The sequence below is a fragment of the Malaclemys terrapin genome, chromosome 2, assembly GCF_027887155.1.
Source record: "Malaclemys terrapin pileata isolate rMalTer1 chromosome 2, rMalTer1.hap1, whole genome shotgun sequence".
NCBI classification, from domain to species: Eukaryota; Metazoa; Chordata; order Testudines; family Emydidae; genus Malaclemys; species Malaclemys terrapin.
In genome coordinates, this window is record NC_071506.1 from 60,615,055 (window position 1) to 60,631,145 (window position 16,091).

Here is a 16,091-nt window from a genome sequence, read left to right on the forward strand (position 1 = left end):
CACAAGAGAAGGCACTAAGACGAGTGTCAGAAAAGTGAAGGGAGCAGTTAGACATGACTGAGGCCTGGTCTACACTTGAAAAAAATCAGATGAACGATGTAGTTCAGTCAAGGTGTGAAAGAAGTTTTGTGTCCTGAGTGCCGTAGTTAGTTGACCTAACCTCCCCTTCTCCCTGCCCATGTGGATGCGGCTAGGTTGATGGAAGAATTATTTTGTTTGCCTAGCTACCATCTCTCTATGAGGCGGATTAACTACATCTATGGGGAAAAAAACCTTCCATAGATGTAGGAAGCATCTACACTATGGCATTAGTTGATGCTTTACTATTTCCTGTAAACAATGCTTAATTTGTGCCATGGCTGAGGCCCGGCACCTCTAGGCTCAGCAGTTCATAGCCCCAGCACCTCTGGGCTTGTTACATCAGTTATGAATGTAAAACAATTGCTTGAGCTCCAGCACCTCTTTCATTACAAATTAAGCACTGCCTGTAAACTGTCTTTTCACTCTCATCTTGATGTAAGGATTTCTTTAACACATTTCTTACAACTGAAAGTCATAGCACTCTTGTGTTGTGTCATCACTGTTCCCAGACACTGACCTATACCTGCAGTTCATTTTGGTCTAATTTTTCCTTCTCTAGTCTACTACAAATTTCTAGAATTTTCAACTTGAGCTGTAACTATATTTGTTGTTGGACTGAACATTTCTCTTCCCGATTGACGACTTTCTTACAACTCAGTGACAGCCTGTCCTCTTTTCTCATATATATGTTCTATTGTCATGATCCAAAGCACTACACTATAGTGTTGCAGAGCATTTATTAGAGATGGTTGTAGTACTTTTATACCTCATCAAAAGTTCCATTTCTGATGAAGTCTGCGTACAGTTAATTAAAATACTCATGATTGTGTCCTTGTTTCATCTTTTCTCTAATTATTGACCTTTGGTTCTTACATGTAGTTTTGTCTAAATATTTCCTTCAAAAGGGCAAGTTATCAATAATCCAAAAGAGTTTATACAGTTTGATCTATCCAAGGGAATCCATCTATTTTTCCCCATGGAAATTTTAATAGTTACACTATATTTTTCTTTTATAAAATTATATACGTACAGAATTGTGAACTTGTGGGGAAATGTTTGATTTATACTATTAGAATCCTTCTGGAGGGATGGGAGTTTCAGGGATTTGGTCTTTCACCAGTTCTATCCTGAGTCAGCCTGATAATGACTAAAAGTCATTACTGTTATATGACTCTTTAGTACCCTATGTGAAACAAATTGGTTCTTTCAGTTCAATTCCAAAGGAACATATGTCATACCACATTCGGCATCCTTCTTGGTATTCTTAGCAGAGAGGCCAAGAATTCCTGGATATAGAGAATAAGGTACTCTCTTACCCATAGTCATAATACTTTCAGGTCAGGGCTATAGCACATCACTAAGGCAGTATCTTGCAGTGCTACTGCTTATTCTGTGGATGAATGAAGAATTTCAGACACCAAAGCTCCAGTTTAATTTACCAGCTGTAAAGTCACTCCATTTCTTAAATTTACAGAGTATTAGGGATAGAGTTGGCAAACTCTGAACTGACTCAGCTGCCTGTAAAGAGATGTGTTAGTGCCAGAACTTTCCTCCCACTTTAAAGACATACTGCATATAGGCAGAAGGAGTAAGACCAAAGGAGTGACAAGACAGAATGAGGAAATAAGAGGACACCAAGAAACTGCTTTTATCCATTTGTCAAGACGTTACAAATCCCTTCTTCATGTGACATGAAATCACCTTTCCCATATCAGGCTTTATGTGAAAAAAAGAACAGACCATTTGAAGAAGATGGGCATTCTATAGGCCAAACTATGGATTGGTAGAAGGAATGCCCTACCTGCAGCCACTGTTCCAGCCTGGGGCTGGAGTAACTGACACAGCACCTCTGTACCTCTTCTGCAGTGTGTTGGAGCCACTAGATCCATGTTTGTTCCCAGTTGCAACCCTCTGCACCAGCCTACATGCACTTGCATAGAGACTCCTATATAGCCACTCTGCCCATAGTTCTCCTGGGTAGCCCCAGTACAGGGCTGAAGAAGTATGGAGAACCTCAGCTAGCCTTTTATACTTTGGGTGATTTTCACTCAAGGTAAAAGCCATTTCTTTATCAATCGCCAGTGCAGTCAGTATTATATTTTCTTAACCAGAAAACACATAAAGAACAAGTTTTCTTTTTATTCTAAAAATTTCCTGGTGAGGGGCACAAGTACATACGCAAGATTTCTAGGTCTACCTTATCTATAATAAGCTCTACAACTTTGAGTCCTACAGTAATGTTTTTATAATCTTGAAGCTGAACAAACAAAGCAAATAAAACTGCATGATCTCATCAGTCTTCCTTTATACTTGCAGACACGTTTCATTATTGCTAGTTAAATATAAGTAGGTCAATGACTAAACACTTCACCTGCACCTGCCAGCAATGTGACTGCATAGGTCAGGCATGTTGAGAGGGCCAAGTTCCATTTTTAATTATGGTCCATATGGATGGGTATACATCTAGGACCACTTACTACCCTCAAATCACAGCCAAACTCCCACTGATGTCAGTGGGCAGGTTACACAAAGCTTGAGGGGGAGGATAAAGCCTTTATGTAGTAACTAAACTTTTAGTTATTTACTCATTACCTTATTGTTGCATGAAAAATCACCCAGAAGCAAAATAAGCTCACATTTAGGATCACCATTATTTCTACTCTGTCTCTCTCTCCTCCCCCCTTTCGCTACTTCTTCCTTTTGTATCTCTCTGACTCCACATTTTTTCCCTCTGTATCTCCTTCCCTGCAGCAATTCTCCTCATCTGCTTGAAAACCTCACTCTTCCCCTTCCCATGCAATCAAATTAATAGCAATGGAATAGTTCAGGGGCCTAATATTTATGGTGGGAATTTTCAAAGGCACAAAAGGTAGTTAGGTGCCCAGTTCCTATCTGTATCTTTGAAAGTCTCCTGTTTTTTCAATCACTAGAATTTAACCTTAACAACCCAATACAATTAAGGAAGAAGAGGGAGTTCACACAGCTCACATAGCCTGAAACAGTGGCTGCCTGCACACTCAGGAAAACACCACCACATCAATTACACTCACTTCACATTTGGATGTGTATTTTCACAACCATGATGGCCAGAGACTTTCATTTACAAAAAGAGACCCAACCTAGATTGGATTTACAGAATGTGAATATGCCATACAGGCAGAGCTAGCCCAGCTGTCTAACCACACTCGTATAACTAGAGACAAATGGGTTTGAGCAATCTCTGTTGCTACTAAATTACAGGTTTTTGCAACCCTATCATGAGGTAGTTAGTGTAGCAGCTATTTACCCTAGGTAAAAGAAACCTGTAAAAGTTTAGACAATGGTTCAAAAGACAAAAGGATAGGATATATGCATATTAGGCCTTCTGCTACCAATCTATTGCACACCCCCAACCACTGGAGAATCAAGTGCCTGCTGAAGAAGAGCTCTATATAAGCACAAAATCATGTCTCTTTCACCAACAGAAGTTAGTCTAATAAAAGATATTACCTCACCCATCTTGTCTCTCTGTTGTCAGTTAGGCATTAAAAGTCCTCCTCTATCCTCATTTAGCTTACTTGCTAAATTGTTGTCAGCCAATGTGGCCTCAGGTAATTGCTTCTCTCTAACACCAGTTGCAGCTGTAAAACCTTCTAGTTATATGTGGCAGGATTTTAACTGGTGATAGATGAACCTCCTATATACATACAGGGTTGCAAAACTACTGATTTTACAACCCCTTCTTAGCCACCGTTACCTGCAGGATTTAAACCAATTTTTTCTAAAGGACTTCAGATTTGGAGGGAACTTCCCCTTGCTTTAGTTTTGTTAGAAATATATTAGAAATAGGCCACAGCAACCCCAAAGCTATGCTGATATGACTGGGTAGTCTTTATGCAGTGTATATATACTGTTTTCATCCCTAGCCAAACACCTTTGTATGCTCATTGCTCCTTTTCCACATTCTTTTTCTCATGTAGAATTTAACAGTTAAGACATTATTGCTGAACTTTTAAATCCAGAATATCAGAATGGGTTTAAAGTTAGGCAACAGGGTTTAATCACCCCTAACTTTAATTCCTTCCTTGCCAGGTGCTCTATATGTTTCATCCAGTCCCATCACAAGCCCATTCAGTATTTACATTTAAAAAAAAAATGATTTTCCACTCAGATTATGATATCCATACTCAGGACTGACTATTCATAGTGTGAGATACTATTCAGTAAGAATGCTTGTGGAGTAAGATACCACTCAATACAATCTGGCCTTCAGTGAGTTTAATTTAAATATATTACTTCTGAGGTAAGATTGTTGCATTATTTAAAACCACATATTTTTAAAAATGTTAAATATTTTCTTAAACACCCAGGTAAGGTTCAAAGCTTGTTTCCTTAAAAGATTTATAGGGGGTACTGTGACAGGTGTCACTATTTCTGCTGGTCAAATCATGCCCATAGCTGGCTACACCCTAATTGGAAGACCCAGGATTACAAGATAAGGAGAGTATTAAGGACTTCCTTTAAGCTTGTTGGAGATTCTGAAGTCAAGAGAATTATTCTACCTGCTATGAAGTATAATCTTTGAATGACCTAGTAAATTACAGGCTCTACGTGAAAGACAAATGCCTTTTTTCCCTCTATCTATATGAAGGGAATAAGACTATATACTACAGGCAAGGAAAACCTACATTTACCTGGCACATTGGTGGAAATCTCTGAGAATGCTCAAGAGTTGAATTAGTTTATCAGGGACCCAGAATGAGAGAACATCTCCATTAAGGAGTACCTTTCATCCAGTGCCACAAGGGCTTTTTCTTCCTATCATTGTCAATACAGCTGTGCAGCCATTTTGGGGAGAGTGGGGGAGGCAAGAAGGACTCAGTCTGATGTCCTGTTAGCTAGGGTTACCATATTTCAGCAAGCAAAAAAGAGGACGGGAGGAGCCCTGCCCTAGCCCCGCCCCATCCTGCCCTGGCCCCGCCCCTGCCCCACCCACTTCCCACCCCCCTCAGAACCCCCAACCCTCCCCCCCGCTCCTTGTCCCCTGACTGCCCCCTCCTGGGACCCCTGCCCCTAACTGCCCCCCCCCAAGACTTCACCCCCTACCTAAGCCTCCCTGCCTCTTGTCCCCTGACTGCCCCCTCCTGAGACCCTCCCCCCATCCTAACTGGCCACTTAGGACCCTACCCCCTACCTGTGCCCTGACTGCTCCAACCCTTATCCACACCCCCACCCCCAGACAGACCCCTGGGACTCCCATGCCCCATCCAACCACTCCCCAACCCCTGACAGCCCCCCCAGAACTCCCGACCCATCTAAACCCCTCTGCTCCCTGTCCCATTGACTGCTCCGATCCCTCTCCCCACTCCTGCCCCCTGACAGCCCCCCCCCCAGAACTCCCAATCCCCCCCTGCTCCTTGTCCCCTGACTGCCCCCTCCTGGGACCCCTGCTCCTAACTGCCCCCCAGGACTCCACCCCCTACCTAAGCCTCCCTGCCTCTTGTCCCCTAACTGCCCCCTCCTAAGACCCCCCCCAAACTGCCCCCCAGGACCCTATCCCCTACCTGTACTCTGACTGCCCAAAACCTTATCCACACACCTCCCAGAAAGCCCTCCCCCAAACTCCCGACCCCCCCCGTTTCTTGACTGCCCCTTCCAGAACCTCCCTGCCCCTTCTCCGACCCCCTGGCTCCCTTGTCGTTGGCCTTCGGTTCGCGTAAGGTCTCTCTGGGAGCTTGCTCAGGAACTGTCTGAGCCGTTCTCCTGGCTCGCTGGGCAGCAGTGCGGGAGGAGCTCCAGACTGCCGGAGGCGAATGCAGGGAGGGAGGGAGTGAGCTATGCTGCAGGGGGAGGAGGGACTCGCTGTCGGAGCCACATGTAAGTGGCACCATCGGCTGCCCTGTTAGCCGCATGTGCTCTGCATGGGGCGGGGGGAAGTCCGGACATTAACAAATTCCCCTCGGACACTATTTTTAGTTCAAAAATCCGGACATGTCCGGGGGAATCCGGACGAATGGTAACCCTACTGTTAGCTATTACGAAGCAGCAAGGATGAGGTATTAGCTTTCCCCTCAATAAGGTTTTTCCTATAATAAAACCACAAAAGTGGCCATTAGCTAGAATGAATCGGTTGAAGGAGGTTTTGTTGTAGGAAGTGGGACTAAGGCCCTCTAAAAGGAGATAAGAAAGCAAGAAAAAAAAACTTAGATATTGAGCAGGTAGGAGCTGAGGGCTGTGGTAATGGGAACTGAACTAAGTTGGTAAGCTTCCTAGCCAGGAGGGGTTGTGCAGAAGCCCATGTTCTGTTATGCAGAGACAGTTGGAGCTGGTCATTGAATAAGGTCTGTTTCAAGCACCTTGGACCCACAGTAATTCCTGAACACTACATGTTACCAGGAATAAATTGAAATTAAAGAAAATAACTTGAATGGAGCAGCTAAAAGCTCCAGCAGAGCAGAAACTCTCTGGAAATGTGGGAGACAACTGTAGGAGATTTAGTCAATGCTTCATTTTGTGCCTGTTAGCAATTGGTGCCAGTGAAAAATAAGCCAATTAGAAGGTAGCCTTATTTCTGAAAATAGCAGGTTCTAATGCACTTGATGTGCTTGACAGTTTGCAGGTAATTGAGGCAGAGGAGGCCAATATGAAACAATTGTGTTACAAAAATTTGAGAAGTACTGCACTCCAGGTACAAATGAAACATATGAGAGGTGTTTCAGAGTGGTAGCCATGTTAGTCTGTTTCAGCAAAAACAACGAGGAGTTTTGTGTCACCTTAAAGACTAATAAATTTATTAGAGCATAAGCTTTCATGAGCTATGATCGAGTTCTTCAGATGTATGGAGAGGTGTTTCTACCTCAGGGTACAAAAAGAAAGTGAAACTATTGAAGAGTTTGTGAGTAAGCTAAGTCTGAAAAGCTAATTTTGGAAGGCTGAGTTAGGGTTGCCAATTTGGTAATATTTAAAAACCGGACACTCCAGCAGGAGTGCCAGAACCTCTCCTGGCCCGCCTCTTTCCCCTAAGGCCCCACCCCTGCTCTGCCTATTCCCCCCCAAAATCCCAGTCCTTGCCCCACCTCTTCCCCACAAGACTCTGCCCAATCCACTCCTCTTTCCCCTCTCCCCCTCTCACTCACTGCTTTTCCCCTCCCACCCCGGTCAGGAAGGACTTGCCTGTGGAGTCAGGGCTGGGAGCCTCAGGAGGCAGCCCCGGCTGAGTAGGGGCTGGCATGTGTGATCACCTGGCACCTCCCCAGCCCAGAGTAAAAGACGGTTACTCACCGTTGTAACTGTTGTTCTTCGAGATGTGTTGCTCATATCCATTCCATTAGGTTAGGTGTGCGTGCCGCGTGCACGATCGTCGGAAGATTTTCTACCCTAGCAACACCGGCGGGTCGGCTGTGGAGCCCCCTAGAGTGGCGCCTTCATGGCGCTGAATATATACCCCAGCCGACCCGGCGCCCCCTCAGTTCCTTCTTGCCGGCTACTCCGACAGTGGGGACGGGGGGCGGGTTTGGAATGGATATGAGCAACACATCTCGAAGAACAACAGTTACAACGGTGAGTAACCGTCTTTTCTTCTTCGAGTGCTTGCTCATATCCATTCCATTAGGTGACTCCCAAGCCCAACTTAGGTGGAGGGGTCGGAGTGAGACATTGCTGTGTGCAAAACCGCTGATCCGAAAGCAGCATCGTCTCTGGACTGCTGCACTAGTGCATAGTGAGCTGTAAATGTGTGGACTGATGACCAAACCGCCGCTCTACAAATGTCCTGGATCGGAACATGTGCCAGGAAAGCAGTCGAGGAAGCTTGGGCCCTCGTGGAGTGAGCGGTGAGGTGCGGAGCTGAGACACCTGCCAGGTCATAGCAAGTCCGGATGCAAGACGTAATCCAGGAGGATAGGCGTTGTGAGGAGACCGGTGAGCCTTTCATTCGGTCGGCCACTGCAACGAAGAGCTGCGTCGTCTTTCTAAAGTGCTTTGTGCGGTCAATATAGAAGGCCAGGGCCCTGCGTACGTCCAGGGAATGCAAACGTTGATCCTGGCGAGTGGCATGTGGTTTAGGATGAAAAACCGGGAGAAATATATCCTGGTTGATATGAAAAGGAGAAACCACCTTAGGGAGAAAGGCAGGATGTGGACGAAGCTGCACTTTATCCTTATGAAAAACTGTGTAAGGGGGCTCAGATGTAAGCGCCCTGAGTTCAGAAACGCGCCTTGCTGAGGTGATGGCTACGAGGAAGGCTGTCTTCCAGGATAGGTACAGAAGTGAACAGGTGGCCAGTGGCTCGAATGGGGGACCTGTGAGCTTGGAGAGAACCAGGTTGAGGTCCCACGTTGGAACGGGCTGACGTTGTTGTGGGTACATCCGGTCTAAGCCCTTGAGGAATCTAACGACCATCGGGTTAGAGAATACCGAGGACGCGAGTTCCCCTGGGTGAAAGGCCGATATAGCGGCCAGGTGGACTCTAACTGAAGATATCGCCAACCCTTGCTGTTTTAGGGCGAGGAGATATTCCAGAATGAGAGGAATAGGTGCCTGCAACGGGGGCGTGGCTCGTTGTTCGCACCAACAGGAGAACCGCTTCCACTTGGCCAGGTACGTGGTCCGTGTTGAGGGCTTCCTACTGCTCAGCAGAATCTGTTGGACAGAGTGCGAGCACTGCTGCTCTGCCTGGGTGAACCATGGAGCAGCCACGCCGTGAGGTGGAGTGATTGTAGGTCGGGGTGACGCAGCCGGCCGTGGTCCTGAGAGATGAGATCCGGACATAATGGAAGCGGGATCGGTGTCTGAACCGAGAGTTCCAACAGTGTGGTGTACCAATGTTGTCTCGGCCACGCTGGAGCGACCAGAATTACCCGTGCCTGGTCTCTGCGCAATTTGAGCAGTACCTTGTGGACCAGAGGAAACGGAGGAAAGGCATAAAACAGGTGATCTTTCCAGGGAAGGAGAAACGCATCCGAGAGGGAGCCCGGAGCTCGACCTTGCAGGGAGCAGAACACGTGGCACTTCCTATTGTCTCGAGATGCAAACAGGTCTATCTGGGGAAACCCCTACTTCTGGAAGACGGAATGTATGATGTCCGGACGGATAGACCACTCGTGCGTTTGGAAGGACCTGCTGAGTCGGTCCGCTAAAGTGTTCTGGACTCCAGGGAGGAACGATGCCGTGAGATGGATTGAGTGGGCGATGCAGAAGTCCCACAGGCGAATGGCCTCTTGGCACAGAATTGGCGAACGTGCTCCTCCTTGCTTGTTGATGTAAAACATGGCCGTGGTGTTGTCGATGAGAACTAACACACAGCGGCCACGTAGGAGATTGAGAAATGCCTGGCACGCCAGGCGCACCGCCATCAGTTCCCGAACATTGATGTGCAGGGCTAGCTGGGGTGCAGTCCACAGGCCCTGGGTATGGTGTTCGTTGAGATGGGCGCCCCAACCCAGAGATGAAGCGTCTGTGACCAGGTGCAGAGAGGGTTGTGGGGCGTGAAATGGCATCCCCTCGCAGACCACATTGTGATCTAGCCACCAGGTGAGGGAGGTCAGGACCGAGTTCGGGACCGTGACCACCATGTTCAGGCTGTCCCGATGTGGGCGGTATATTGACGACACCCAGGTCTGGAGTGGGCGAAGCCGAAGTCTGGCATGCCTGGTTACGTACGTGCAGGAAGCCATGTGACCCAGCAGGGTAAGGCACGACCTCACCGTGGTAGTTGGGAAGGCCTGGAGCCCTTGAATGAGGCTCGTGATGGTGCCAAAGCGGTTGTCTGCCAGGATGGCTTGTGCACGTCTGGAGTCTAGAACTGCGCCGATGAATTCTATTCTCTGGGTAGGTTCTAGAGTGGATTTGTCCTTGTTGAGTAGGATGCCCAACTCGTTGAATGTGTGCACTATTATGTGGACGTGAGCTTGAACTTGCTTTTTGGTGTGACCGCGTACCAGCCAGTCGTCTAGGTACGGGAACACCTGTATCCCTTGCCGACGAAGGTACGCTGTCACGACAGCCATACATTTCGTGAACACTCTTGGGGCCGAGGATAGGCCGAAGGGAAGGACTGCAAATTGGTAGTGCACCGCGTTCACCACGAATCGCAGGAAGCGTCTGTGAGGTGGGTAAATTGCGATGTGAAAGTATGCGTCTTTCATGTCGAGGGCGGCAAACCAGTCTCCAGGATCGAGGGAAGGGATAATGGCCCCCAAAGAGACCATGCGGAACTTCAACTTTACTACGAATTTGTTGAGTCCGCGCAAGTCCAAGATGGGTCGCAGACCTCCTTTGGACTTGGGAATGAGGAAATACCGGGAATAAAATCCCCTGCCCTTTAACTCCACTGGAACCTCCTCTATGGCCCCCATAGCAAGGAGCGTAGAAACTTCCTGTATAAGAAGTTGCTCGTGAGAAGGGTCCCTGAAGAGGGACAGGGAAGGGGGGGAGGAGGGGGGGATTGAAGAAAACTGGATAGCGTATCCCCTGTCCACCGTGCGAAGGACCCAACGGTCCGAAGTTATAAGGGACCAAGCACGGTGGAAATGGGAAAGGCGATCTCGAAAGGAGGGGGCTGGATCCTGGGGGATGACTGGGGCGCCGTCCTCGACCGCACCTTCAAAAGTTCTGCCTGGGGCCTGAAGGTGGTCTAGGTGGCCCCTGGTTCTGGCCGGGTTGAGGGCCGGTCCACCTTCTTCTACCACCTCGCCCTCGCCTCCGGGCCGAGTCCTGTCTCTGACGAGGCGGGGGGGGGGGTAGAAGCGCTGAGGCTGCGGCCTAAATGGCCTGCGCTGAGGGCCCGCAACATGCATCCCCAGGGAACGCATGATTGTCCTGGAGTCCTTGAGGCTCTGCAGGCGAGAGTCAGTCTTTTCTGAAAACAACCCTTGTCCTTCGAAGGGCAGATCCTGCAGGGTTTGCTGCAGTTCCTGAGGTAGACCCGAAACTTGGAGCCAGGCGATCCTCCGCATAGCGATACCTGATGCCAGGGTTCTCGCAGCAGAGTCCACTATGTCTAAGGAGGCCTGTAAGGAGGTCCGAGTCACCTTCTTACCCTCCTCTACCATGGCTCCAAACTCCTCCCTGGACTCTTGGGGAACCAACTCCTTGAACTTCCCCATAGAGTTCCAGGAGTTAAAGTTGTAGCGGCTCAGGAGCGCCTGCTGGTTCGCCGCTCTAAGTTGCAGTCCTCCGGCTGAGTAAACTTTACGGCCGAACAAATGGAGGCGCTTCGCCTCCTTCGATTTAGGCGCTGCAGCCTGCTGACCGTGGCGCTCCCTTGCGTTCACTGATGCCACCACCAGTGAACACGGTTGGGGGTGGGTATACAAGTACCCGTAGTCTTTGGATGGAACAAAGTATTTCCTTTCCACCCCTCTCGCTGTGGGTGGGATAGAGGCAGGAGTTTGCCATATCGTAGCTGCATTGGCTTGTATCGTGCGGATCAGGGGTAACGCCACCCTCGATGGGGCATCCGCTCCGAGGATATTCACGATAGGGTCCTGCACCTCCACTATCTCCTCCGTCTGCAGGTCCATATTACGGGCCATCCTACGCAGGAGATCCTGGTGAGCCTGAAGATCTATTGGAGGTGGACCTGTGCATGATGTGCCCACCACTGCCTCATCCGGAGAGGAAGAGGAAGATGCCTCCAGTGGTACAGGATCCAAGGGAGGGTCCTGGTCTCCCTGCTCCTGGGCCGGAGCATCACCTGCGCTTGGGTCCAGGGCGTCAGGTGGTGCGGACACGGAAGCCTCCATGCCCCCTGGCGGAGGCCGAGAGATGGTGGACTCCGGGGCCCTTCTAACAGAGTGACCCGAGCGAGAGGTCGAAGGTATTGGAGCCCCTTGCTCCTGATGGTACGCCCACGGGGTCCAAAACGACCAGTGAGATGGGCCATGAGAATGGTCCTCTGTTATCTCCTGCCAATGGCCCAAGTCCTGTTCCTCGGCTTGCCCTTGAGGGGGGTATGCCGATCTCGATAGGTCCTCCGAGGAGCGAGACACCGATCTCGATGGCCATGGTGGTGCCGAGAGAGTCGAAACGATTCCCGTGGGCTGCGGTGCCGCACGGTGCCGGTCCGGAGATGATCTATCTCTACGCGGTGCCGGCGAACGGTGCCGGGACCGCGATCGGTGCCGATGACCTCGTCGGTGCCGGGAGCCGGATCTGGACCTCGACGAGGACCTGGAGTATGCCCGGTGCCGGGAGCGGCCTCTCGACGTCGAGCGTCGACCGTAGCGGTGCCGAGAACTACGTCTCGACGTTGATCGGTGCCGACGATCATAGCGGTGCCGAGACGTAGAGCGGTGCCGCGACGAAGATCTTGGCCGCGAGTACGACTGGTGCCGAGGTGATATTCGGCGCCGGGACCTGCTTCGGGACCTGGACCGGTGCCGAGGGTCCAGCCCTTGCGATGGAGGGCGCATCAAGGCAGGTTTCCCCCTCGACTGGACCGGGCGAGTCAACGGTGCCGTCGGTGCCGGTGGTTGAGGCGGTGCCGGCTCCGTGAGAGCTATTAAGTCTCTCGCCGCCGCGAAGGTCTCTGGAGTCGACGGGAGGCACTGTATCACCGCCGGTCTCGGTGGAGACGCTATCTGCACCGGACTCAACGGCCTTGGCGCCGGAGTCGACAGTGCTGGAGGCACCTGTTTTCGGTGCTCCACCGGCGGACTCGGCTCTACCCCCGGCACTGGGGGAGCCGGCGTCTTCGGCACGGAGGTCCCCGTCTTATGGGCTTTTTTATGCCCCGGGGATAATGACTGGCGTCGAGGCACTTGCTGTGCTTGCGGTGCCGACGAGGTCCGGTGCCGGGGAGGCTTGTCCGACGCCATTCGCGTGGTCGGCATGGCCGGTGCCACCGGGGCGCTGCGCACCGAGGCGCTAGGTGCCGGGGCCTGACTTGTAGGGGGAGCGTCCGGACTAAGTGCCGCCTCCATCAGGAGTTGCCGGAGCCGAAAGTCCCGCTCCTTCTTGGTCCTTGGTCTGAAGGCCTTACAGATCTTGCACTTATCTGTTTGATGGGACTCTCCCAGGCACTTCAGACAGGAGTCGTGTGGGTCGCTCGTGGGCATAGGCTTAGCGCAGGAGGCGCACTGCTTGAAGCCGGGAGCGTTGGGCATGAGCCCGGCCCCGCGGCCGGGGGAGAAAGGGGGAGACGACCCCCTTAATCCCCTGAACTACTAGAACAACTAGAACAACTTTTAAAAACTATTCAACTATTTAACTATAAACACCAGAACTATAACTATAACTATAACTGCGAATAACTAACTAAGCTAGGGAGAGTGGAGAACAGCTATGCCGCGCTCCACAGTTCCAACGACCGTCAGGGGCGGTAAGAAGGAACTGAGGGGGCGCCGGGTCGGCTGGGGTATATATTCAGCGCCATGAAGGTGCCACTCTAGGGGGCTCCACAGCCGACCCGCCGGTGTTGCTAGGGTAGAAAATCTTCCGACGATCGTGCACGCGGCGCGCACACCTAACCTAATGGAATGGATATGAGCAAGCACTCGAAGAAGAACCGGACATTGGGTGTCCAGTCAATAGATCTGACCAGACACTGTCAGATCCCCTTTTCAACCAGACTTTCTGGTTGAAAACCGGGCACCTGGCCACCCTAGGCTGAGTCCCTATCAAGATATGTCTACACACCATTTTGGAGTAAGCGGAAGCAAGCCTCCCAGCTCAGGTCAACAGACTCAGGATAGTGGGGCTCATGCTAGCGCTCTGAAAAAACGTTGTATAGACAACACTTTGAAGTTGTTGTTTGGGCTCTGAACTCCATCTCCTTCCTTAAACTAGACTTAGATTTGGGATTCTAACTTCTGGCACATAGGATTTCTTTCACTGACATATCTTCCTTCTCTCTTCCCCTTCAAGCAGCTGCAGTGAAAGTGCCTGCCTGAAACTTGCCTTGTTTTGGTTATCAGTGGGTGGGGAAGAGAGACTGAAATCTTTATTTCAGGAAGTGGGTTTACCCCTCCTTCATTTTCAAAAGTACCACTGTGTTTCATTAGCAATAAACAATGTTGAGGCAGGCAGAGTTGTATGGAAGAGATCTTTATTCAACATACATAAAGGCCATTGTTTGTTCAATAGAAGTCTGGCCACCAGTTTGATTGCATTCTATCCTGAGCTCCTACTGGAGTCTGTCACACCAAAGTAGGTTCTTTCTGAAACCCGAGCCTCTATCTTTGTTCCTGCTCATCATACAACAGACAAAAGTGAGTGCTGCATGTAGTCTTAGACAAGGTTGGAAGTTGTGAAGAACGTTTAATTATAGTGCAGCTTTAATTATCTGAAGATCATGAGAGACACTGAATAAGTTTGGATAAATCCAGGGAATTTTCACTGTATTGCAATAAATAGATTTTGAGAGACATGATCCTTTTTTTGGATAAAAATAGTTATTTAAGGTTGCGATATAATCAAATTATCTTATCATTTAGTACACGTGTAACTAGGCCTCTAAGTTAACATACATTAATTCTAAACCTTAGATAGCTGGCTGATAGCTAGTGGTACATGAATATAAAGAGAAAGTCATTGTCTGTAAGCACAATAATATTACTTATTTTTGAGTTTCCTACAGTATGCATGGAACCTCGCAGACCAAATACTGACACGAGTCCTGCCCCAAAGAGCATAGAAACTAAAACTTACCATGACTCAACAAGGGAGGGACCTAAACAGTCGAGAGAGAGAGAGAGAGAGAGAGAGAGAGAGAGAGAGAGGTGAAGAAAGACAATAGTGAGATACATATCTTGATGGTTCCTTGTTTTGTTACCTGTGCACCCTTTCATTTGTCATACACAGGATGACAGAAGTGAGATTTAAGGAGGGAGTTGAATGTGGTGAAGGGGATGGCATTCCAAGTGTAAGGGAAGCATGGAAAGTAGGCAAGGGAGATATAAGAGGATTCACTAGTGCAGCATTTCTCAAATGCAGCTACCAGGGGTTTTTCATGCAGCCATGACAGCCTCCTGGGCAGACATGGGGGGAGGGAGCAAAGCATTGACCCCTCCCACTCTTTCCCTGTTGCTCCTGGATATGCTGCCCTGCACTGCCTCTGGAGACAGGTGGGGCACAAGCAGGAGCAAGGTGAATTCTCCACTCACCTTGGAGGGAGGGACGGTGGGGCTCAGGCTTCATCCCTGGGGTGGTTGGACACCCACCCTTAGCCCTGGCCATGCAGCAGCAGTGGGCTCTGACCTCTGGCCCTGGCAGTAGGCTCTCACCCCCAGCCCTGGCCACTCAGTGGCAGCGGGCTCTGACCATTAGCCCCGGCTGTGTGCTCCAACCCCCAGCTCCGGCTGCACAGCAGTGGGGCTCATATCCACTTCCCCATCATCCCTGGTCCCCGCTGCCTCCCCTGGCCCCACATCCATCGCCCCTGCTCCTTCCCTCCCTCTCACCCACCCCGCATTCAGGGCTTAGTTTGTCCTGGGGCTTGCTGAGAAAAATTATATTAATAAACATGCAAATATTATTTTTCACAGCAGACTTATTAGCTAGCTAGGAGGCTGTGAAAAATGATTCTTGTATGTTTGTTAATATAATTTATCGCTTTTCACACCCGTCCAGCTAGCTACTAAATTTGCTGCAAAAAGTGTTATTAACAAACATACAAATACACCTCTACCTCAATATAATGCTGTCCTCGGGAGCCAAAAAAATCTTACCGTGTTATAGGTGAAACCGCGTTATATCGAACTTGCTTTGATCTACCGGAGTGCGCAGCCCCGCCCCGCCCCCCGGAGCACTGCTTTACCACGTTATATCCGAATTCGTGTTATATCGGGTCGCGTTATATCGGGGTAGAGGTGTATTACTGTTCACAGCATTATTTTTATTATTGAGTCCGCAAAAAAAAAAAACCTTACAAAAATTAATTACAATTATTTGGATGGGTATATGTGCATATTTATTTATTTTTCCTAAAGTTAATTAAGTATTTTAGGAAAAAGTTTCAGTGCGGCCACCAGCAAAAGTTGGTGGCTGCATTCTGAGACCACCAAAAAATGTGTTGTGAGGACCCCTGCAC